The sequence below is a fragment of the Aptenodytes patagonicus genome, chromosome Z (assembly GCF_965638725.1).
Source record: "Aptenodytes patagonicus chromosome Z, bAptPat1.pri.cur, whole genome shotgun sequence".
Classification (NCBI taxonomy): Eukaryota; Metazoa; Chordata; class Aves; order Sphenisciformes; family Spheniscidae; genus Aptenodytes; species Aptenodytes patagonicus.
Window position 1 is genome coordinate 85,246,139 of NC_134982.1, and position 24,199 is coordinate 85,270,337.

Here is a 24,199-nt window from a genome sequence, read left to right on the forward strand (position 1 = left end):
GGATGGGGACTCAACCGCTTCCCTGGGCAGCCTCTTCCAATGTTTAACCACTCTTTCAGGAAAGACATTTTTCCTCACGTCCAATCTAAACCTCCCCTGGCACAACTTGAGGCCGTTTCCTCTCGTCCTATCGCTTGTTCCTTGGGAGAAGAGACCGACCCCCACCTCGCTGCAACCTCCTTTCAGGGAGTTGTAGAGAGCGATGAGGTCTCCCCTCAGCCTCCTCTTCTCCAGGCTGAACAACCCCAGTTCCCTCAGCCGCTCCTCATAAGACTCGTTCTCCAGACCCCTCACCAGCCTCGTTGCCCTTCTCTGGACACGCTCCAGCACCTCGACGTCCTTCTTGTAGTGAGGGGCCCAAAACTGAACACAGTATTCGAGGTGCGGCCTCACCAGGGCCGAGTACAGGGGCACGATCACTTCCCTGCTCCTGCTGGCCACACTATTTCTGATACAGGCCAGGATGCCCTTGGCCTTCTTGGCCGCCTGGGCACACTGCCGGCTCATGTTCAGCCGGCTGTCGACCAGCACCCCCAGGTCCTTTTCCGACAGGCAGCTTTCCAGCCGCTGGATGACGGCATCCGATGGGGTGCTGTCCCGTCTTGCCAGGGAATCAGCGCAAACGACGGTCCAGCACGGAGGAAAAAAGAAAAGGAAAAAAAAAAAAAAAACAATAAAGAAGCCCTGGCTACGAGGTGACGGCAGTGCCCTCCAAAGCGCTCTTCCGTGGCCCGGGCGCAGCGGCCGGGGCAGCGCCGCGACGCCGCGGTGAGGGGCGTGGGGCGGCGGGCGGGTCGAGCTCCGCCTGGCAGCGCTCCGGGGCCGGGGCGGCATCATTAGCCCGGCGCAGCGTGATTTCTCCCTAATCCTTTCTGCAACTTACAACAAGTTTAAATGTCCATGCATGATGTTATTAACCGGCTTTAGGAACCGCTTAAGACCCGGAGGGTTTGGGTTTTTTTTTTTTCCCCTTTTTGGGGGTTTTTTGGAGCCTCCCCCGGCGGACGAGCACACCGGCGCGGCGGGTCAGCAGCGATAACAACTCAATTACTCGGCAACGGGGTACCCGGGCTGGTGGGGCGGGGGGGGGGGGGGGGGGGCGCTGGCTGCTGCGAGAGGCGGCTCCTCGAACGGCGGGCAGCGCTAATTACCGATAACCGCTAACAACTAACAGCCGCCGTTAGCAACGCAGCCCCGCGGCCGGAGGGGGCGGGCGATGACCAGGGGGCGGCGGGAGGCGGGGGGGGGGGGGGCACAGGCCGGCTACCGGCGGGGAGAGGCGCGGAGCCCCGACCCGCCGCACCCGCTCCCCGCCCCGCTCCGCCCCGGCGCATCCCGGCCCCGGGGGCGGTGCCGCCGCCGGTCTCCCGGGAAACACCAATCAGCGCCGCGGCCGCTCCGCGGGGGCGGGGCCGCGCGGGCGGCGGCCCAACGGCTGGCTCCCGGCGGCCCCCGCGGCGGGCGGCCGCCATCTCGGCGGGGCGGCGGCCCGGGGAGGCGGGAGGTGGCGGGGTCGGTCTGGGCCTCGGCGGCTGCTGCCGCCCGCGGCTCCGGGCCCGCGGCCGGGGCTCGACCCGGCGGGGATTCGGCTGGGGGAGCCGCGGAGGGGCGTGCAGCCTGGCGGGGGCGGGGGGGGACCCCCTAGGCCCAGCGCGGCCTCCTCGTTTGCCAGGGGGATGCCCCGCGGGCGTGGACGCCGCAGGGCCAAAGCAGAGGCCGTTTCTTTCCCGGGGGGGGGGGTGTCAAGGAGGAGGCCTTCCCTTCTGCCCCCCGTGTCCGCCCGCTCCTTGGCAAACCTGGCTGAAATAGTAAATTTTTCCCGTTAGTGCTGTGGGATGAGGGACAAGATCCCAGTCCGTGAAGCCCGATGATCGCTGTTTATGGACCCCTTCTGCTCCCAGTCCAAATCGTGCAGAAGCAGGAGTGGGCAGCCGTGAGCCCGGGCTCTGCGCGGCACTTGGGAGGACAAGCACTGCGAGGTTTGGCTCATTCATAGCTTAGCGTTAGTTGTGTGGGATTAGGGGGAAACAGAGCTTTTTTAGCATTGGCTTTAAAGACACAGACTCAACACCCCATTCCCTTTCCCCCGTGTTACACACATCTCTAAAACCTACAGGTCAGCAGCCTGGCGTGAGGCTCGGTCCTGCTCCCTGCGAAGCCAGTGGCACGAGTTCACCCATGCTCAATGCTGACCCTGCCAGGTAATCTCCACACCGGCTTTACGCCACACACTATGAATGTATATGCATACATACACACATGCACGTTTATAGTTAGACACAAGTGAGAGCTTCAGGAAGAACGGAACAGGTTACTGTTGACGGACAACGGCAAAGCCAAAGGGCTCCTTTCTCCTCCTCTCCCGTTCCCTCCCAGGAAGGCCCATAAAAAATGCCCTAATTTTTACCTCGTGCACTTGCCATTTAGTTAGGAAATGTAATTGTCAAAGTCCGACGTTTTCTTTCTTCTAAATTAAAATAATGGAAGAGGGAAGGGGTAATTAATGTGCTCACCCCAGGGTGAGCAATCTATGGAAGTGGAGTACGTTTTAAAAATCTAAATGGACTTTCTTCATCGTGTCTCTGTGGGACGGCTACGTGCCCACCCCCCTACTTCTGGAGGCAGCTGACAGAAGTCAGAAAACAACTCTTAATTTGCGCGGGAAGGGCGGGGTCTGCCCTAACGGACGGCGCACCCTTGGCTGCTCCACAAAATGAAATATTTCACAACGTCTATTTTAATTGAAACAGAAATAATGAATCCACCCTATGCTAATGCGTATTAATGGCAACTTTAGGGAAGGGGGAGATGCGCCCATGAATACGCCCATTCATACAAGCAGTCCTTTCTGGAGGGGTGAAGGCAGACCCCCCCTCTGCCCCGGCTGCCGGGATTCGTACGGCGGGCAGGGGGCTGGCCAAGGCCTGGCTTCTCCTTCTGCCTCCACGGGCAGGGTTTAAGCACCTGCCCGTGCCGCCCTGCTTCTGCTCCGAACCCGGACCAGCCCCACCTGCCCCTCACTCACAAGGGGTTGCACAAGAAAGTCAAGAAAAGGCAATTTCTCCGGCACCGATGCCTGCCCAGCCACCGCGCCGGCCTCCTGCCCGCACCAGGATCCCCAATGTCCAATGCTGCAGGTGATGGCCCTGCTGGGAAGGGCAGCAGGTGGAGCGGGCGAAGGGGTGCGTTAGTCAGCACAAGGGTAGTTACTCATTGTTTTGCGGTTTTTATGCCAGGAACTGGATGGCGCGTTATGAAACACGGGCAGAATCGTGGTCACTTAGATTTAAAACACAGACATTCCAATAAAGCCCATGCAAGTAACTCCTCGCGATGTCTTTGAGCTGTTTCTTAGTCTGCACTGTGCATGAATGCTAAACAGAGGACTAAACTGAATAGCACTCATCACAGAAACCATTACCAAGTGGAGGGGGCAGAAAGAGTAGTAGTAAAAACTGAGAGAATTGGAAACATTCCTTCTGGTACCTGGGTCTACACCAAGATGGCCTGATGGGTTTCCTCCAGTACCCAGAGAAACACATGTCCCACCGCTTTGCTTATCAGTTTGTCTTATTTCTGCTAAACACTCAAGAAGAAATCTCCCCCTAGACTCAGAAGAAGCGACCCGTGTACTGTGGAGTGCACTTACTAACGTTTTATCAGTCCCAAGCTGGAGGGCCGCAATAGTTGCCGAATAGAAGCTTGTTCACGCAGTTTATTTTCCTAATTACATAAGAAGCAGTTTGGTAACTTGAACTTCTCAGAAAACGATTAGCCGGCTCTACGCGCTGAACCCCAGTTCCCATAAGAAAATTAAAATCTTTATCTGGCTAAAATAACTTGTAAATGAACTCATTTTCCCCCGCTTCTTTTTGTATTTCGTGCATTGTAGACCCTAGCAATGATATTAGTTCTAGTGTGGGAAAATATTATAATTGAGATCTGGTAAGTTATTTGCAGACTTCAAGTTTTTCTTTACACTGTGCTGACATTTAGTACAGCCCCGGTGAGGAAAACAATGCTGCCATTCATGGCTCTAGACGTAGATTTCAATCGACTTAAGCGGGCACAATGAAACTTGGTCATTCACTGGTTACCCATATTGTGTTCTCAAATTTTCTCTCAGCAAAAGTATAATGACTCAGTATTGTATGGTTGCATAGACAAGGGCTCAGAACAAGAGGCGCTAGTTTTGTCTGACGGTGTGAGAAAGTCGTGAAGGGATCTTTTCTTCCAGATGGTGTTAAATTCAGCTGCCTTTTTAACATTGGCCTTGCACAGCAATCTGCTGCTCCCTTTTCACAAAGAATAAGCCCGGGTCCCTGCTAGTTAACATGCATACTCACGCAACCTGCAACTTCACTCCAACTGCTTTACAATGCACTGGTATGCTAAATAAACTCGATCTGGTCTCTCCCAGTGCTAAAACTGGCCTTCAAAGAACTGCCCCACTGATATTTACACTTTTTTTTCCCTCCCTGTTACATAAAGCTGCATAAGGTTTGATTATTTTTTTTTCCACAAGTTTTAAGGAAACGGCACCTAACAGATAATCCTCGGAACCGTTACTTGCTGCGTGAGCCTCTTAAAGCCTGGACTTGGAGGGCATGCTGCCACATTTCCACATGCTCTCTTTTCCCAAGTCAGAAGTTAGATGGGCAGGACAAAAGGGGGGGTAGGGGTGGTGGTAAACGAGGCACTTTGCTCCTAAAGCAGTGAAGGAGTAACAGTAATAATAATGGTAATAATAGCCAAACGTGTTTTATTGATTGATCGTCACGTAACATTATTAAGGTACAAGACAACTTAATATGACAATGGCCAACACGCGATTATAATACTGGTATTTTTCTCGGGTGTTTTCCTTCACAAATTTACATCAAAGACCAAGGCGCAAGCAACAGCTTAAGTAAATTGACCCCATTGAGTGCCTAAGTAAACAATGGGTTTCCCCAGAAAACAGCTTATTGCCTTAATTGAGGCTCTTTGAGAAAGAAAACCGCGTACTTTGTCATGTAAATGTTAATTGTAGTAGACAATGGCCCTAGGTAAATAGCACCCCTGGACAGGCAGTAAATGAGAGGCGTGCGGGCACTCTGCGGTGAAAGGTTGGTGGCACAAACACGGTTTCGGATGTAAATAAAGGGGGTCTGCTCCCCGGTCGCTACAGCAGTAAAACTTCGGCACGTGCAGCGGAGCCAAAACGGGGATTTACCTCAAAACAGCCTGGCCGGGGTCCCGGCCGGCACTGCCGGCAGCCACCGGGAGAGACCCTCCGACCGAAACTGCGGTGCCATTATTTTTGCAGCTGCGGGGAGGGCTTCTGAGGCCAAATTCTTTGTTTTGAATCGACAGCACGCCTGCTGCTGCCAGGACCCGCTGGCTGGCTCTCTGCTCCCTTCCTCTCCCGCTGTGAGCCCCAAAACAGTGTTTTATACAGGCAGTCCGATTGCAAAGTTAAAGGGGAAAAAAAACCAAATAAATGTTAAAACCAAAAAAGCAGCGCGCACAAGGTTAGTCCCTCCTTTGATGGAGACCGCTGACCCCCTTCCCTTATCTCCGAACTTGTTTTAATCTGCCTTGGAGACGCCCGGTTTTCTGATACAGCATCCTGCGCCGGTGTGCCTCCGGGAAGACGTTTAGGTCAAGTCCAAAGGAAAGTGTTACCCTTAACAATTAATCCCGCTCGGTTTGGCTGCCAGAGGTGCCTAAGCTGCCGTAATTATAAAGATGGATAGCACCCGGACGGGTGTTTATTAAAAAAACGGGGATGTTTGCAAGGCCAGCCCGCCACGCCTGCTCTTCCCTTCTCCCACCGGGCCCAGCCTCCGCAGCCGCCCCCCACGCCCCCCCCCCACACACACACATACACGCCGTCCGCGGGCGAAGGGCGGAACTTGCGCCCGGCGGAGCGGGCGGCATCCGCGGGCGCGTCCCCTCGCCCGGGAGCCCGCGGACGGCTGCGGGTGGGAAACGCCACCGCTCCCGGCGCTGCGGGGAGGGGGGGGACGGGGGGGCGAGGGAGGGGAGCGCGGCGTGGTGCCGGCGGTGGGCTCCCCCCCGACCCCGGCCCCGGCCCCGGCCCCGGCCCCGGCCCCCGCCGGGCTGTCTGTCACGGGCTGCCGGGGCACGGCGTTGCCACTTGCCCCGAGCGTGGGAATGGGAGCGCCCAGCCGTTCACATCTCCTGCACGCCGTTTAACGGAATCAATTAGGCAAGACAGACCCTCCGCTTCCCCACACCGCCCCCCCCCCCCCCCCCCGCCCCACCCCCGTTTTTTGTCAGGTCTATATACGTCCTAATTATTTCGGTTTGGGATGCCAGAGCTGTTTCCCGGATAGATCTGATCATCCTTAAACAAAAAGAGAGGAGGCGCACACGTGGGTTTGGGAGTAAATGTCACTTTCATTTCCAATGCTAGGCGCGGAGTAAGACACAGAACATTTTTTAACACTTTGACAAGGGGGGAGGCGATCTCGTCTCCATCACGTCTTTCTGCTTCAGTAGCTTCCTCAAGGAAACCCTCTCGGAACAGAGAAGCATCTGTGCTCGCGTTTTGAATAGCAGAATAAAAATCGGCCGTCACTTTTCTTCATCTTTGTGCAGCTCCGCCGAGTTCTCAGTAGATATAAATTATTAAGCTTGCCTACGCTTCAGTGTAAACTTTTTCTGAAAGCCTGCTTTCATGTTGTTTGAGATAAACCCCGATGCTTTGTCTCAGATGCACGCAGGCCGGTTTTGGGTTTGTTTGTTGTTTCGTTGTTTGTTTGGGTTGGGTTTTTTTCTTCCCTCAGTTCGGTCCACACCGCCACCACCGTCATCTTCATCATCACCAGCTACCACCTCTATTTTTAAGGCCGTTTCATCGCAATGAATCATTTTGCAAAATGAAACTCGGCATTTCCAAACAGCTTTCTAAGGCGGGGGGGGGGGGGGGGGATCCTCTTAGCCCAGTTAAACGTTAGCTGCTGTGGGTTTCTCTTTGTTTATTTGTTCGACAGCAATAGTTGCACATGCATTGTTTACCATCGGTACCGTTTCCTCTGTGCAGCGTCTGTGCCATCTGGCAACTTCATATTTTGGAATAAGTATGCCATTTAATTTCCTCCACTCCCACCTTCAGCTGTAAAAACGTTAGATTCGATAAGCGTTCCTGACCTTTCTCGGGTTTTACTGTCTCTCGCAGTAGTCTTTCATTTTCACACGCTGTACGATGATCTTGAAGGAGTTTTTACTTTCGGTTATCTAGCTTTATGAAGACCAAAACACTCATACAGCTAGATAACCAAAGATAACAACTCGCTTCCCTCAAAGCTTTTTTGTTTGTTTTGCTTTGTTTTTGTTTTTCCTTGCTAGAATCCAGATTCTTTCTGTCAAACAGGCGTGTTGTTTCCTCCAAGAGTACTAGCGCTGCTTTAAAATATTCATCCTTTCATGCAATTGTGACCTGGTTTGTGTGTCTGTGTGTATGTGCAGCTAATAACATCCAAAAGAGATCTGTTGCCTTCAAAGTTTATTCCGAACTTTTCCTTTCAGCCAATAATTTCCGGCAGCGGTAGCCAACAATTCGTCTGTTAATACCAGAAAATAAAACCAGCTATTAAGGTGCGTCAAGCTGCGTTAAGAGTGAGAAGCATCCATCCTTTCACAGGCCTCTATTTGCATTGTAAATCGCTTCGTCCTCACGAAAGACTCTTTAGCCTCTATAAAGATGTAAAGCCATCGGCAATTTCCAGCGCAGTGTAAGGAGGAAGAAGGAAAAAAAAAAAAGGGGGGGGGGAAACGAGAAGAAGAAAAAAAATCCCATTTCAGTAGAAAGTGACAAGATGATTCGAGGATGCGGCTCCTGATCCCGTTAGATTATGCACGGCACAGAGGTTTTTACCAAATGGTGGCAGCTTGATTGCCAATATCTCGCGTGCGCGTGTGTTTTAGGGGGGAAGATCCTCGCTTTCTCGGGGCTCCTAGGGCTGGGGAGAAGAAGATGCGGTCTTGCCGGCTTGCTGCTGCCCCCGGTCTGAAAGAAGGAGAAAAGGGCCATCATTGGAGGGCTTTCAGTGCCAAAATGTGGACCAGCCCGGCAAGGTCAGAGGTCCTGGACCGCGGGAGACCAAGGTAATGATGATGTCATGAGAAAGCTCAAGTACACACGGCTATTGATATGCATGAGTGACCAGCGACCGGCCCCGGCCGGCGGGACCGAGCCCGGTCTCGCCTCCAGCATCGCCTCCTCCGCCGCTCCCGACTGCAGGGAAATCCGCCCGCCGCCTTTACCTTCCTCCTCGCCAGCGCAGACCGCTCTAATATCCACAGGCTGGAAGAAAGCTCTCTCTAAGGACAGCTAAAAGCGTTTTCGGAGCCGGGGAGCGCCTTTGCCTGCATTTCTCTTCTGGCAGCCTCCGCTTGTGCAGAGAGATGCGAGGCACTTCGCGGCGGCTCGGAGCGGGGCCTTGCTTTCCGAGGCCGGGGACCGGGTCTGCGCTACGCAGTGAGTCGATGTGTAATTACACTGACAGTTTGCTCCGCTGTGTCGTGTGTTTTGGTTGGGTTTTTGGTTGGTTTGTTTGTTTGTTTGTTTGGGGGGTTTTGGGGTTGGGTTGGGTTTGGGTTTGGTTTGGTTTTTTTTTTTTTTCCGGTGGCTCCGCATCTCGGTGGTGTTTCGCGCCTATAAGTGATTTGCAGGTATTTACACCGGGACGGTTGTGCAAGGCGTTTTCCTCCGCGTGTCTGTTAGGAAAGCTGCGAGCAGCAGGCTCAGTGTATTTTATAGCATCTATACCCCCTCTCCCCCCTCCCTCCATCCCTCCCTCCATCCCTCCCTCTCTCCCAGCCTCTGTGTGTGTGTGTGTGTGTGTGTGTGTCTGCGTTAGGATGCAACACAGGTGAACATTGCAGCAATATTTATCTAAGGCTATAGATCATCTGGCGAAATGCCTTAATAAAAACGCTGATTTATCGTTTATTTTTATTAACCTCCTACTTAGAGCGAAGAAATGCACGCTGGCGTTACTGAGGAACCGATGGAGGCAAGTCTTCCTAAACTGTTAGAATGCGTTACGTACAGTTTTAGGATTTGAGTCTCCCAGTTCCCCCTCCCCCACCCCCCAAAAAGAACATTACACTTTGAATTATTTAACAGCATAATTTGTATAGAATTTTTCGAAGTCTAAAGTGCAAACATTAAAGGTCTCTCGAGTATACGTGGTACAATGAATCTTCTCGCTGAGACCTACCATATTTACTGTTGAAATTAATAAAAGCACTCCAACAGCTCGTGCATGCTGCAGTCGGTATAGGATGCACACTGAAAAATTCAGCACAGGCGGAATGTGGTCTGCTCCGCACTCCTAAAGGAATCATGGCTTAAAATTCGTGCTGCTACTGTTCTTTTAAGGCGCAAAATAAAACGCAACGTATCATGCCCCGTGTCCCCGCACGGTCGTAGTCCATGTGCCACACTGCATTGAAATACGTTTGTTTGTAAATTAACCTGTGTCTGCATACGCTGCTATTTTTAAGGGGCGATTTTTAAATGCATGGAGTTAAACTGAAGTTGTGGTTGCTCTGTGTTGGCTGCATCCCCCGCTTACGCGATAAAGCGTATGCGTGCTTGTGTGTACACGGGGGAACCACACGTGCGTGTGTCGGTCCAGGTACGTGTGCGTGTGCGTGCCTGTGTCAAAATATCTGTGTAGGTGTATGTGGTTACACTGCGAAATGACAGCTGCATCGGCCAGTCCGTTTTCATCGTGTTGATATTACGAAAGCATGAAAATGGGGAAGCAGTCTCGTTTGTCAGACAAGGCCCAAAATTAATACCGCCACCAAGAAGTAACGCGTACAGGGGGCTAATCTGCCAAATCCCGAATTCAGCAGCAGCTCTACGAACGAGGCCACTCAATCTGTGCTTTCAGGTTCTCAGCCCTTGAAACCGAGCATTTCTTTCCCAAACAGGTATTAGATATCCCGGTATAGGGGGACACCGCAATTTACCACCAGTGCTTCGTACCTGAGAGACGTAAGAGCTAATTGCGCCGGTGCTCTTTGTGGAAAATGCACAGCCTGGCCCAAACCGGTCAGAATTCTTATAACGCTGCATTATTAGCTACTGAGCTTCTTCATTACCTCTCAGGCTGTTCAGGCACAACAGGGACGACCGAATGAGGCGTCTGATGCATCCAGAGGCACGCGATCGCTTTGATATTACGTAAAATTCTAATGAGCTTTTCTGAATTGGCAGATGGAGAGAAAGACGCTTTTTCCTGGCAATAGCTAGGGGCAGCAGTGTTGGTGATCAGGCATGTGTTGCACACGACAGCCTCGTGAGCTTCCGCATTAAATTCGTTCAGTCAGAGGCAGGAAAATTCAAGTGCTCCTCGTGTATATGTGTGTGTAGGTCTGTGCTTATACAGGTACGTGCGTATGTAATGCCTATTAACACAGACACACACGTCCACGTTAATGCAAGGGTGTAAAACATGGCACCGGAGTCACAGCTGAATGCGAGGCGTATTAGTGCGACCTGGTACGTTTCGAAGATGCGAGGTGTACCTCTAAAACGCCCAGCCCCGTTCCCACGACCACCTCACTTACACACTGACTTGGGACGCAACTGCGATACACCCGGCCCATTTTGTTGGTTAATCACTGGGGCCTCAGCAAGTCAGAAGAGCCGGCGTGACGATTACGACCTAGCTGCTCATTAGCCATATTACCGATTGCATCTTCTAACTCTCAGACATCCAGCAGGCCCTCGAAATCGGCGGGGTAAGGCTTGCTCAAAAGCATTTGCTTATTCTGAATATCACGAAAATGTATGCAGCGGTTGTAAAATACATTTCCAAGACTGCAGTGCTGTCTAGCATGTGGGAAGTTAAAGCAATGTGTAGTTCTGAAATTACTGCCAAAAATATCACCTGAATTGTCAAAAGCAGCTGTTAACACTGCCTGCTTTCTTCCAGTTTGCATAATCCTATAAAGCTTACTTATTCCAAAATCTCTGTAGGAGTGATCTGCATATTGGAAGATACGGAATCTAAACATTGACTTTTTCCTCCTACCTCCCTAATAAATTCCCGCTAATGGCCTGTAGATTAGGACGTGATTGCCATGCTTGTTTTCTAATCTTTTTATAGGTCTCCAGATGGCTGTGACGTAAAGAAGAAACATCCTGCGTGGATTTCTTAAGAATAAACAGCCTCTATTGACTTTAAAGAGGAATGCTTAGGACTCTCTAATTATTGCAATCAGAGCCCCGTCCTAATGCCAGCATCCCCACCTTCCGCGGGGAAGACACACAGGACCCCCCCCCCCCCCCCCGCCTTAAGCTGCTGTGAGGTGCATGAGAAGGGTGCAACATTACATAAATCCCCTTTTTTCGCACTAAATCACGGTAGAATTCACGCAGATGTAAACCACGGCACGCCAGTACGGCCCAGGCCAGCTTTCCCGGCAGAGCATCCCCTTCCTCCCAGCCAGGTAAGTCACTTGACTGGCTCGCCTTCTAATGAAGGTGCCTCATCGTTTCTTTTCCGACCGCAATTTCATTTTACAGGCGACTGCAGACTGTACTTCCGTTATGTCGAACGTATGGTACGCAAAGGGATATCTAATACGAACCCAAATCGCGAAATAAGAGAAGGCAGACTATAAAGAATTCAAAGTCTCGGGGGGGGAAAAAAAAAAACAACCAAACAACCCGCAAACAGTCAGTAATTACACATGGAAACACTGCGTGCTGTTAAAGAACATATGTATGCGTATCTGTGGGTAATGCACATCGTACCGTCTGACTTTTATTAAACAACAAAAAAATAAAAATTACCGTTTCTTGTCGTAATTGTCACCCCCTGTGGTCTGTCTGCGTTGTCTAAATCTGAAAAACAGCCAGGAAAAAAAGCAAAGGATCGTAATTTAAACACTTTCAGTGTTTGGGTCTTGTCCACGAAATATATGTGAACGGGTAAACCTGTGTGTGTACAGAAGGCGCTGAGTGTATCAACTTTTGAGATTACTAAATAAATCACTAAAAAGCTTGGCTCCAGATTAAACGGGGAAATAACTAGCCACATTTCCTGCAGATGATCTAATGGGACACGAAACAGATATGAGCAACGTACTCCGGCATCTGCAGGGTTAAACGTGGTAATCAATATTTACAGGAAATAATACGAATGGCATCATAACAGAAACGAAACATCATCGTCATTTCTGGAGAACCGTGCTGAAAAATGAAAGCTCGAGAATAGTATTTGGGGCCGCTGAACAGAAGTGACGAAAACTGCAGAGGCAGATATAGGATTTGCATACTATAAGCTGCCAGTTGCTTAATAAAGGATGGAGGCTCCACCTAGCCTTCAGTTCAAAACATGCAAAACACATTAAGCCAGCGTTTCCCCGCTAGATTTCCCGGCTCTTCCAGACCGCCGGCGTCCTGAAAGCGGGATCACCGGGAAGGCATGCTCTCTGTTTACAGCCCTGCCAGCGCACCAGGAGTCGCGGGCGTAAATAAACACAACGTAAGCTACTCGCTTTCCTTGCATCATACCGATTACATCAGCCTCAGCTAAAGCAGCGCGTTGTTTATTATTATTATTGTTGTTATTATTATTGTTTCCCGGGGAGCAACCGGCTTCTTCCCTTCTGGGGTGAAGCGGTGTCACCCGTTTCGCGGATCCCGGGTGGACCGGAGTTGCGGAGGGATGCTACTTTTTCGGTGGGAGGGATGGAGGGACGCAGCGGGTCACCCTTGGACGAGTCCCCCGCCCCAGTGACACCCGGGGACGGGGTCGGCGGCCGTGCCGCGCTTCATCGGCCCTCCCCGGGCTCCGGCGCAGCCGTCCCCTCCCCGACCCCCCCAAAGGTACGCTCCTGAGCCTTGCTGAGCCGCGCCCAGCCGGGCCCGGCGCACCGTGCGCCGCTGACCCCCGCCGCCTCAGGCCGGGGGGAGTTTGGGGGGGAGGGGGGGAAGAGTGGCAGGAGCATCACGCGTTTATCAGCCACCCCACGCGCGGAGGGGTGCGTGTTCTGGCCGGGCTGCATTCTGGATAACCCGGGAAGTGATGGCTGCTTGCTCCAAGCGACCCACTACGTGCGGAGGCAGTGGATGGACTAACTGCAGCGGGCAGTCCCTTGCACCCCGGCCGGCTGCAAGATACGCCTTCGGCTTCTCTCTTTCTTCTTTTTTTCCCTTTCTTTATTTTTTTCCTTCCCCCCCCCCCCCCCTTTTTTTTTTTTTTTAAGCTCGAATATGTACAGGCCACAGGAGTTAGCTCCTATACTCCGGCCCTGTGAGTGTTTGTTCCTACGCCTGCACACCTTCCGAGGGCGCCCAGGCATTGCCAAAAAGCTCCCTGAAAAGCCTCATCTCTGCTTTCGCCGGCAGTCTGCTGGATAATTAACAGTTCCCGCACCTAACTACGCCCCACGACCAACAGGTTAAGCATCAGACGCGCAAAATCGGCTAACCGGCGTAAGCGGCCGTGTCAAGTCGTAAACCCTGCCTTGTTAATCAAATTTCACTCGCCGGAGGCGAGTGGAAGCGGCCGGAGCCCCGCCGAGGCCACCCGCTCCTGCTGCCCGGGGAGAGGCGGCCCCAGCCCGGGCTCACACGGACCCGGGAAGCCCCGACCTGCCCGGGGCTCAGCTCCCTCAGTTTTGCAGGGAATTCAGGATCAGTCTATCCCACACATACGCCCCCCCCCTTCCTCCCCACCCCACCCCCCCCCCCCCACCCCGCGGTACTTACATTTCTTCGCCTTTATCAGAGAAAGATTTGACCCCAGATCTAGGGGGTGAGCTGAGCCTCCGGTGGCAAACAAAGATCCCCACGGCCAAGCCCCCTCGGAGCAGAGAAAGCTCTTGCGTGTCTCCAGAAATTCACGTCTTTCCCCTCGCCATCCCTATTTAAAAGTGCCGCTTAGCTCCACGGTGCCATTCTTGCGCGAAGGGCTCTAAAAGAGTCAGAAATCTTCCATCCAGAAAAACGGGAGAGAAACGCAGAAAGTTGGCTTGGGTTTGGCTTTTTTTTTTCTTTTCTTTTTTTTTTTTTCTTTTTTCCACATTGCTTCCTACGCCCCGGAGTAAGAAAGTGAAGTGTTGTATGTGAGGCTCTGCAAGTTTTTCGGGGGGGGTTGGCCAAGGTCTAGTCCAGCCCTCTCTGCTGAGGAGGACGTGCTCTGAAATTCAACCAATTTCCCCAACGCTTTTGTTGCTGATGAACTGAAGCCCTATTGTTCATCCATTGCCACGGTCTTTTTCAGTTCCTACTATACGTTATGCGTTGCCAGAGATAATGAATTTGCACCAAAACCTCTCATAGTCCCATTCTGACAGACGGAACAAATTGGAAATGTCTAGTCTAAAGAAGAGCAATGGCTACCTTTTCCTAGAGAAGAAGGAAAGCGCACATTTCTCTGGAAACTTAAAAAAAAAAAAAAAAATGCAGCAAAAGGTCGAGTTTTCTAAGGTGTTTTCCTCCAGCTAACTTCCGAAGAACAGTTTCTTCCGATTCTTGTTTTTGGGAGGCACTGCCATTTCCTGCAACTTTTGTCCAAACCAACCAGCCGGCCAACAGCAGGAAAAAAAAGAAGGAAAAAAAAAAATTAGAAGAAAATCATGCTGCTAAGAAAAGAGACTCTCTTCCCATCCCTGCTGTCATGCAAACTTGTAGCGTGACCTCTCGCCGCTGAAAGGAGGGTGTCCTAAAGCGCTGCCGGTTCCTTCTTTCCCCTCTCCATCGCTCCGGGTTTGGAAACAGCGTGAAAACGCCCGTCAAAGCCCCGGCCGGGTTTTAGGGCGCGGGAGGCGGGGGGGGGAGCGGGGGGGGGGGGGGGGGGGGGGCGGGCTGGGAGAAGTTTGGGTGTGCGCCGGAGCGGGAGGTGTGCGGGGAGGGAGGGAGGGAGGGAGGAGGGAGGGATGGAGGAGGGATGGAGGGAGGTGGTGCACGGCGAGGGGGCGGCAGGACGGCTCTCCCCTGCCCCTGCCCGGGGGTGGGGTGGCGGGGGTGTGTGTGTGTGTGTGTCGTGCTGGCCCCCCACTCTGGGACGGCTTTACACGACGCCCCGGCCCCGCGTGGGCAGGTGTCAAGGAGTGCGGGTATATATGGGGGGGGGGCTGCGAGGGGTAGGGGCGGGCGGGGGGAGGGGCGACGCTCAAAAATGAATATATATATACGCACATGCTACTCCCGAGCACATATAGATGTATGCGTGTGTGTGTGTGTATATATATATATGTGTATATGGTGCCAGATGGGTGTCCCGCCCGGAGCGCGGCTGCGGGGAGCGGGGAGGCGCCCGGCCGCCCCCGGGCGCGGATTTTCGCGGGGAGAGCGGGGAGAGCCCGCCGCAGCCCCGCCGCAGCCCCCGGCACCCCGGCATCCCCTGCCGCGGGCACGGCCCCCGGCGACCCGGCGGACAACGAGAGGTGCTCTGGAACGTCTCGCAGCAGGCTAACAAAAAAATAACTAGTAACGCCAGGAGAAACGGGGAGGAACTCGGGCCCTGACGGAGGGCACCCCTCGCTTCCAAGCCGCCGGTTGCATCCCGCCCTGCCGCCTGGCCGGCAGAAATCCCCCCCGGCGCTGAAAGTTCTCCAAACATCATCACACACCGCGGCGTCTCCAAAGGGAGAGGGGGGAGAGGGAGAGGAGCCCAGACCGCTCTCGTCCACCCTCTGCTACCCTCGCACCGGCCGCTTTCCGCCGCCAGACACCGAGTCCCCGCTTATACCGCCGCTCCTCCCGAGCTGTGGGGAGGGAACCGCTGCAAAGCCGGCAGGGCGGCTTCTGGCTTTGCAGGTCGGACCGGCGGGGTCTGCGACCAGACCCAGCGGCTGCAGCCCACCCCCGTCCCCCGGGCTCCTCCGGCCGCCCGCCTCCCCTCCCTCGCCCCGGCCGGTGGCACCGGCGGGCCCCTCGCACCGAGCCCCGTAACCGCGGGACCCGGCGGAGCACCGCTGGCTTCCCGGAGGGATGCTTCGCCTCCACTGGCTCAACACGCCTGTGCCGTGCGATATTTTGGGGAGGGAGGAGGGGGGTATTTTTTTTTTTTTTTTAATTGCCCGGAGTTTTCTATTTCCCGCTCGCCGCCTGATGAAGAGAAGCAGCAAATAACGTCCCATTAAAAAAAAAAAAGAAAAAGAAAAAAAAAAGGCAGGACGGGCTCGGCGGCGTTCCGGGGAGGTGGGCTTTGTTTTGGGGCCGCGCGGGGGGGCGGGCGGGCTGCTGCTGCTGCTGCTGCTGCTGCTGCTGCCAGCGCAGGGGCGCGGAGCGGCGCGGCAAAGCGCGGCCAGGCAGCCTGCGCGCCCGCGGACGGTGCCTGCCGCCTGCCTCCCCGCCACCGCCGCCTCTACCCCGGCCCGGAGCGGCGCGGAGCGGCGCGGAGCGCCTCCGCGGCTGCGCCCCCGCCCCGCGTCCCCCATCCCCGCTTCACGTTCAAGGTTTGACGGCGAGGTCACGTCCATTGACGTCAGCGCGAGGCATACTGTACGTCCGGCTACATTTACATACATCAAGGAAATTAGGGCAATAAAAAAAAAAAAAAAGAATATGCAAATCCCGCCGCTCGGAGAAGAGGCGGCGGATTCCCGGAGCGATCGCCCCTCTTGCGGAAGATCCTGATCCACGGCACAAAAAAATCGGGCCTCCCCTCTCCTTCCAGTCGTCACCGTCATCACCATCAACAAAACAAACGTCCCCGAAATGAGCGGGCCCGGCCGGGCCGGGCTGCGGCGCGGAGAAGAGCCGGGCTGGGAGCGGGCGGCTCCGGTGCGTGATCCGGGCTCCACCGCTGCGCCATTCTCCTCTCCTCCTCCTCCTCCTGCGGCTCCTGTTGGCTCCAGCGTGTATTATTTTTAATACTGATGCATATGTAAAGGTATATTTGCATTTTTTTTAAATTTACTGAAAGTTACAGGCTATCGCTTTTCCTTTGATCTCTCTTTTCTTTTTTTTTTTTTTTTTTTAAATACCCTCCCCCTTCCCTTTCTTCTATTCCCCCGCTTTTTGGCGAGGCTCTGCTGTGTATGTGTCTTTATATTCCGTTTCCTCCATGCTTCTGTTTGTGTAAGGTTACAAAATACGCACAAGTGCTAATATTACAAATCAAGGTGCACAAGATGCTTGTGGGGTCTTAAGAGGAGAGGAGGATCTCATTGCCCTGCTCAGCTATTATACCACTAGCTCGAAGCTGGAACTTGGATCGCCTAATTAACTTCGTATTAGGGGGAAAAAAAAACCCAGAACACCCAAAACATTTTAAGGTATAAGGCGAGGTAGATAATGCGTCTGATGGGGACTGTTTCAAAGGATTCATAATATTTCATTGCTGTATCACGGCCTATAAGCGGACTTATATCTGCATTGATTTCAGGAGCCTTTTATTTCAAAATCTTCTCTTAAAATGTGGAGACCCAGGTACGGAGAGCTTTCTCCGAGGAAGACATTTTGTATGTTCTAAGTGCTACATTATTAAATGCGTTACATCTCATTTTAACGCGTGCAGCTTTAAACCCACTGCCTAATTCTTTACAGAAAAAAAAAAGCATTTTTAGAGTTTATTTCAAAATATTGCCGATAGCATCACATTTGCGTTATCCGAAAACCCACAGGCCTTGAATTGCGTTGCAAGCAGTGTGAGCACATCCCGGTTTATCTTAATGGGGAAATTCGTACAAGGAAGAAGAGAGGCTTAAATGTGATTAAAAACAGAAGATCACTCTGTTTTTATAGCCCTGGCATGTCATGTTTTTAAACGAGTAACGTTATTCCATAAAAAAAACCCAACACCCGCCCACACACACATTTTTTCTTTTTTTTTTTCTTAAAAAAAAAAGAAAAAAAAAAGGTCTCAGTGCATGCATAGATAATTAGTTCCACTATGAATGACTTACCTGCATGAACGTATAGGGCAAAAGTTAGCCCTCCCCAAAGACTGTCACGCACGTATTTTATTTTTTTTTTTAAATAAAGAGCAGAGTGTCATGCTCGGTGGGTATTGCTCAGCGCCCGTTTCACCACATGTATGCCTTAATTCTTTGACGTTCCCTACGGTATTTCCAGCGCTACCCCTCGCTCCAATTTCACGGGCCCTACACCGGTATGTCACCCAATAACAAGTGGTCAGATGGCTACACGTAAAACATTAAAAAAAAAAAAAAAAACCTACCAAAAAACCACCCCAAAACGGCAACCGACACCATCATCGGTTAGGTTAGCTCTTACCTTACCACACAGAGCAACAGTTCATTAGGAAAGTACCATTTCTACACGTTTTTTACCAATAAGCGGGTGCCGGGGACTCCCGGCCCGCGGACGCAAACCCAGCCTCCCTCCCCCGCTCTTAATTAGCGCACGTGCAGCTCCCGCTCCCCTGCGGACCCGCATTAGCATATGCAAAACGCGGAGGTGCGCGCGGGGGCCTACGCCTGCGCGTCCGTCTGTCCGTCCCCGCAGCGCACCCGCGCCCCCCCCCCCCCCCCAAGACGGCCACCTCCCCGCCCGCTTACCCCGCGCCTCGCCGCGGCCCCGACGGGACGGGACGCGCCGCCGTCGTGTCCCCCCCCATCCCCGAGCATCCCCCCGGCCGGGATGCCGGGGGTCCGCGTCGCAGCATCCCCCCCCCCCCCCCCCCTCCCCTTCCCCGCCCCGTTTTACCGTACGGCGGCCCCGCGAATCACGGCGGCGGCGTTTGAACGAGCCCCGGCGTCGGGGGAGGGGGGACCGGGGAGGGGGGGGGGGGGCATCGCGCCCCTCCCCCGCCCTGCCTGCGCCACGGGCAGCGCGGGGACAGCTGTCTCCCCTCCGTCGCTTGGCACTTGAACGCGAACCCGACGGGTGGAATGGGAACAATAAATACCGCCGCCCCCCCCCCCCCGCCCCCCCGCCCCGCACACCCGTTACCTAATATCGGCCTTTAACAGCTAAAAATACGGGCGCCTGTATTCCGCCGCGCATCCGCACGGCTCACCCGAGGTGTCCAAAATTGGCCGGTTCGAAGTTGGCCGCTTTCCCGGGTTTCGGCCGAGGGTAGGCAAATAAATAAATGCACACGTAAAAGCGCTGATAACGCTCAGATTTGGGGTGACGGCTACAGCCGCCGAGATGAGACAGGGCGCCGGGTTGAAAATACATAAATGCGTGAAACAGATCCGCTCCCTCCTCTCCTTATTTTTTTCCCCCACCCTCGTCTTCTCCCCCCCCCCCCCAACGCTTTTAACACCTGGCCTCCTCTAAACCGAGTATTCAGCATTTTGCGCTTAGATTTCCTCCCTCGTCTCTGCAGCCCTCCCTGTCTTCTCATCAAACCGTAAACAGTCAGAAATGCGCCGTTATGGTCTACACGTGAACATACATGTTTTGGCATTATTTACAGATTATTTTATAAGAGCGGAGATGCAGGTATGGAGGATTGTTTGGTGGTTTTTTTTTTTTCTTTCCCCCCCCCGCAAGATTTAAATACTGAAACGAAAAGATGTAGAATGGCAAACATATAATACTAGGTGAAGTAGCCGAAATTTGTCATGAGAAAAAGACTTTTTCATTTTTCAGTGAGGAAAAAAGCTGAATTTAGAGTTTTCTGCGTACACACACGCACACATACAAAAAGAAAAAAAAAAATCATAATTTGAATTCCTTACACAAAAGCCTCCAGTGCGGATACACCCTCACCGTACACCTCTGTCGGAAATAATAAAGAAACCCCCCAAAGCCATACCCCTCCTCTCCGGTTAAGAACACCTCCCCTGATCGGAGGGAGGAAGGTAGGAACGGAGAGGAGCGGCAGGAGGAGAGGGGGCGAGAGCTGCAACACTTTCACCCAGACTTCAAATAATCGCTAAATGCTGAGATTCCCGGGGAGTGACGTACAGCGAAACTCTTTGTTAGGGGCGTTTTAGTGAGCGTGCAGAACGCCAACTTCGGCACCGGCCCGCCAGAGGCGGCCCGAGCAGCGGGGTTTCCACGCACCCCGTGTTTTTGGCTCTCAGCGCCGGCGGAAGGGGAACGAGCCCCGCGCTCGCCGCGGCTTTTCCGCCCTCCCGTGTCCGTGACCCGGTCATACCCCGCCGTGAAATGACCTGTTAATACGGGCGGGGTTTGAAACGCGCGGTTATTTGGCTGCTTTCCGTAATTACGGCCTCACGGGGAGGAGTAAACCTGCTTTTTTTTAAATTTCGGCCCGGAGGCGCGGGGTTTATCTCCCCGGGCTTTGCATCCCCTCGGCGGGCCGGACCCCACTGGTGATCGGGGGGGGGGGACGGGGGGGAAAGGCGGGCAGGACGCCGCGGGGGGGGACACGGACACCCCGCTCCTCGGCGGGGCCTTTCCCAGCCCCGGTGCCCCACGGCTGCCCGGCCCGGCTGCTCCGGGGGGAGCCGAGCTCCGGCTCCCCCCCCCCGGCCCCGGCCCCGGCCCCGGTGGCGGCGGCGGGGGGACAGCGACACCTGCCGGTGCCCGCCCGCGGGCAGGGGCGGGCAGGACCTCGCGACGGGTGCGGTTCCCGCTGTCGCACGGGGCCTGCCGACGGGAGGGGGGCCGCTCTCCCCAAATCTTACCCCTCCCCGCCGCGTCCTGGCTCTGCCCCACCAAAAAAAAAAAAAAAAAAAAAAAATTAAAAAATTAAAATTAAAAAAAAAAAAGAGAGAGGCCTGGCGGGAATAACGATGGACGGCTGCCTGCGGGCAGAGCATCCCCCGGGTGACGGGCAGCCCCCCGCCCCGCCCCGCCCGCACCCCTGGCCCTGCCGTGGAAGGGCACCTTCCACACACACACACACACGGGGGGGGGGGGGGAGAATCGTGTGTCGTTCCCCGCCCCCCCCCCCCCCCCGCTCTTCGCATGTTAATTGCCGGGATGAAGATGTGGTCTCGCTCGGTGGGTGCCCGTTTGAAGAAAAGCTGTGCTTGGGAACCACGGGGGTGGGGGTGGGGGGTAGGGGGGGCTGCAGCATTCCAGGGAACGGTAATATTTCAATATTCGTCCCGGCAGAATGTCCCCATTCTTTGTTTAATTTGCACCGGTGCTGCGCGGAAAGACCTTTTTCTCGGAAGCGCTTGCTGCCTGATCGTACGAGGCTTTGCCTTTCCCCGACTCTCCCTTCCTCTTTTTAATAAAAATAATAAAACCGAAAGGGTTGATGTTACTGAAAGGCAGTTTTTACGAGGAGGAACGGCGGTGAGGAGCAGCTCTAACGGCGGTAGGTTGTCAGGAGGAAGAAGCACTCCCCAGAAGTTGGAGGTTACGTTTGATTGGATTAACCGCCACTTCTTTTTTTTTTTTTTTTTTTTTTATTTTGGTAGTTCATTAGCCGAGCTTCCGCCAAGTCGGTGTGCTTCGATGATTGACTTCCTAGGTCTCCTTCTAGGAATTTCGGTTGTCTCGTATCTCAACAGGCTGCGGGCGGAGGAAAGAAACAACCCGGCTCTTTCGGAGGACGTTCCTTCCGCACCTGCGGGACTTCGTTTCTCCTCGTCCGAAAAAGAAAAAATAACGACGTGCTGGGCTTTTGCAGCGGGGAAAGGCTGTGGGAGCGCGGACATCGAATATTCACAGTAAAGGGCGGCGTGGCTGGTGTAGGCGGCTGCAAAAGCACGCGTGGCGTGGCTGCCGCTCGCGGGTTTTAGCTGCCGCGCCGCAGGCACCGCCGCGGGGCCGCACGCCGCCCTGCCAGCGCGTACCGGGGATGCGCACCGAGGCCAACAAGCAAAACTTGGCTGAATCTCCCAGGTCGTAAAACCCGAGTACAAATTATCCCCCCCCCCCCCAAAAAAAAAAACCGTCGTAACAAGCCCGAGGCGTCCTCCTTAGCAAAGGTGCCTCCGCTAAAGCACCCTCTGCTAAGGGTTATCTGAGCGCCGGTCTCCCTCGGGGCGGTGGAAAAAGACGGATTAAAAGCAACGAGAAAACCCCGAAGGGCCGCGGAGGTCCCTCGGTGCCGGCTGCCCCCGCCCGGCCCAGCGCCGGGGGGGGCGGGGAGAGGCGGCGGCGTTTGTCCGCCTGTCCTCCTGGGGAGGGTGTTGTCCTTTTGTCCTAGCGATTCCCGGAACGGCCGAGGACTATTTTGACAGTAAAATGACAGCCGCGGATCTCACTCGTTTTGCTCCGGACACGCTGCCGTTCCTCCCCCACCCCCCCACCCCGGGCCGGGCTGGAGGCATCGCATCTCCCCGCCGCGCCGTGCGGACGGACGGACGGACGGACGGACGGAGGCCGCTGCTGGGGCCGGTTCCCACGCTCCCGGAGCACCCCCCCGAGCCGGGACCGCAGCACCCTCATCAAAAACTTGCCGTTTTGGTGGGAGCGCTGCGCATGCCTGTTGACAAAAAGTTTCGGAGCTCTCCCAGCGCATCCCCCGTGCCGGGTGTAGGGGGCAGCGCTTGTCGGGCAGACACCACCCCCCCCCCCCCTCCCCGGGGCACCGGGCAGGGCAGACACGCAGAGCCCCTCGCCTTAAGAGCCCCCTCCCGCCCCTGTTTTCTTCCCCAGCTTTTCAGTAGCCACGAAGGAATCAAGAAACGGAGCTACCGGCGAGCAGCCCGTTCGGACACGGCTGAAGCGGGAGATGCCAACCCGCCCTCCTCCCGGCCAGCTCGGTGCCCGGGACGGGCTGTCGGGGGAGTGCGGTTTGCAGCCGACTGACAGACTCGTACAGAGGGATGGAAGGGCGGTCACCCCGCCTCCGCCTACCCTTGCAGGACCCCAGCTCCCCCGCTCTTGCAGACCCCCAGAAAGGACGCTCGGCGGGAGCAGAAGGATCTGTACCTAGGCTGTGAAACCTTGCCTCCCTCGCCCGGGCTGTGCTGTGCCCCGTCCCGTTTCCAGGACAGACCGTCACACCCCGAGCAACCGCCGGAACGCGCCCTCCCACCTCGCCCCCACCCCATTTATTTTGATTTCTCCCCGGGGTGGGCACTCGCCCGGCCTGTCCCCCCCCTCCCTAGCCCCCCATGCCGGTGCGGTGCCATGGTCAGGGTGCGGGCAGCGCGGCGCGGGTGCCCCACGGACCCCCGTGCGTGTGCGTGTTTAACGAGCCCATAGGTGAGCCCCCATCAGCTGATCAGGCTCGTAGTCCAATGGCTTCTGTTCGTGTAAATAAGATTTGCCACTGACGGCAAGAAATTGGGGGGCGAGGGGGTGTTAAGGAGGAAAGGGGGCGGCAGGGGAATCCCCCCGCCTGGCAGGGACGCCTCCCCAGCTCGCCCCTCCGCCGTCTGGGGCTGCTGCCCCCCTTACCCCGCCCAGCACCCGGCTCGGCCCGGACCTCAACTTTCCCCCCCCGTGTTTTCAGGAGGCCGAGAGGTGGAGGTCAGCGAGGGGACGGGGCGCCGGGGAGGGGTGTGCCCCGCCTCGCCCCCAGCCCCGGACACGCTTCTCCCGCAGCGGGGTGAGACGGCGCGGCCGGGCCGTACCGAGCTCCCCCCCGCCCGCCCCGACCCCGGGGAGCCCCCGCCCCGGTACTCACCGCGCTGCCCCCGCTCCGCAGCCGCCCGCCGGGCACCGGCGCTCGCACGCAGCCCGGGAGAGGCTTCTCCAGCCCAGCCTCGCTCGCCCGGAGCAGCCGGGCGGGGAGAAGGGAAGGGGCGACGGAGGGAGGGGGGGGATGGAGAGAGGGAGGGAGGGAGGGGGGCGGCCACGGATGCTGCCCCACACCGGCCTGCGATGTCGCTCCCCCCTCCCCTTCGCCCCGGCATTTCCCACCCACTCACCTCCCCCCCTCCCCCCGCCCCAAATCAGGCAGCCGCGGGGGACGGGGACACGTCTTTCGGGGCGACCCCTCCTTCGGGACCCCCGCCCGGCAGAGCGAGAAGTCAGGGCTCGGCCCGTGGGGCCCGGAGGGACTCGGGTTTGGGGCCAAAAAGAGGGAGAAGAGGCTCGGGGGCTGCCCGCCGGGACGCGGGCCCCACGCCGCGAGTGGGGCTGCCGCCGGGGCTCAGGTGGGCCGGCGGCTGGGCCGGGCATCGCCCTTCCCGCGCCTGGCACCCCCTCCTTCCTCTTCTTGCTGTTATTAATACTGCTATTCCTACTGATAAATAACTGGAAAGGGCTCTGCAAACGGAGGCCGCCAGCCGGGGCTGGCTGGGACGGAGGACGTGGGGAAGGGTCTCCGCGGGGAAGGTGGGCTCTGCCGGCGGGCAGCCGCCCCGGGAGGGCGATGGACCCGGGCGAAGGCCGGCGGCGGGCGCATCACTGCTGCGACGCCGC

At 55.5% G+C, this 24,199-nt stretch overlaps 1 long non-coding RNA gene across 4 annotated transcripts in view; it reads right to left on the reverse strand.

Moving 5' to 3' along the window:
* The window catches only part of LOC143172371 (uncharacterized), a 126,402-nt gene extending 102,863 nt beyond the window's left edge, over positions 1–23,539 (reverse strand). For 3 of the 4 annotated variants that reach the window (XR_012997337.1, XR_012997339.1, XR_012997340.1), the window contains exons 1-2: positions 13,748–14,764; positions 11,825–11,875 (exon numbers count right to left, since the gene is read on the reverse strand). This is a non-coding gene — a long non-coding RNA (uncharacterized LOC143172371). Of the gene's footprint in view, positions 1–11,824; positions 11,876–13,747; positions 14,765–23,459 lie in introns of those variants that run through there. The other variant, XR_012997338.1, reaches the window with a different exon arrangement.
* Between the last annotated feature and the right edge of the window lie 660 nt (positions 23,540–24,199).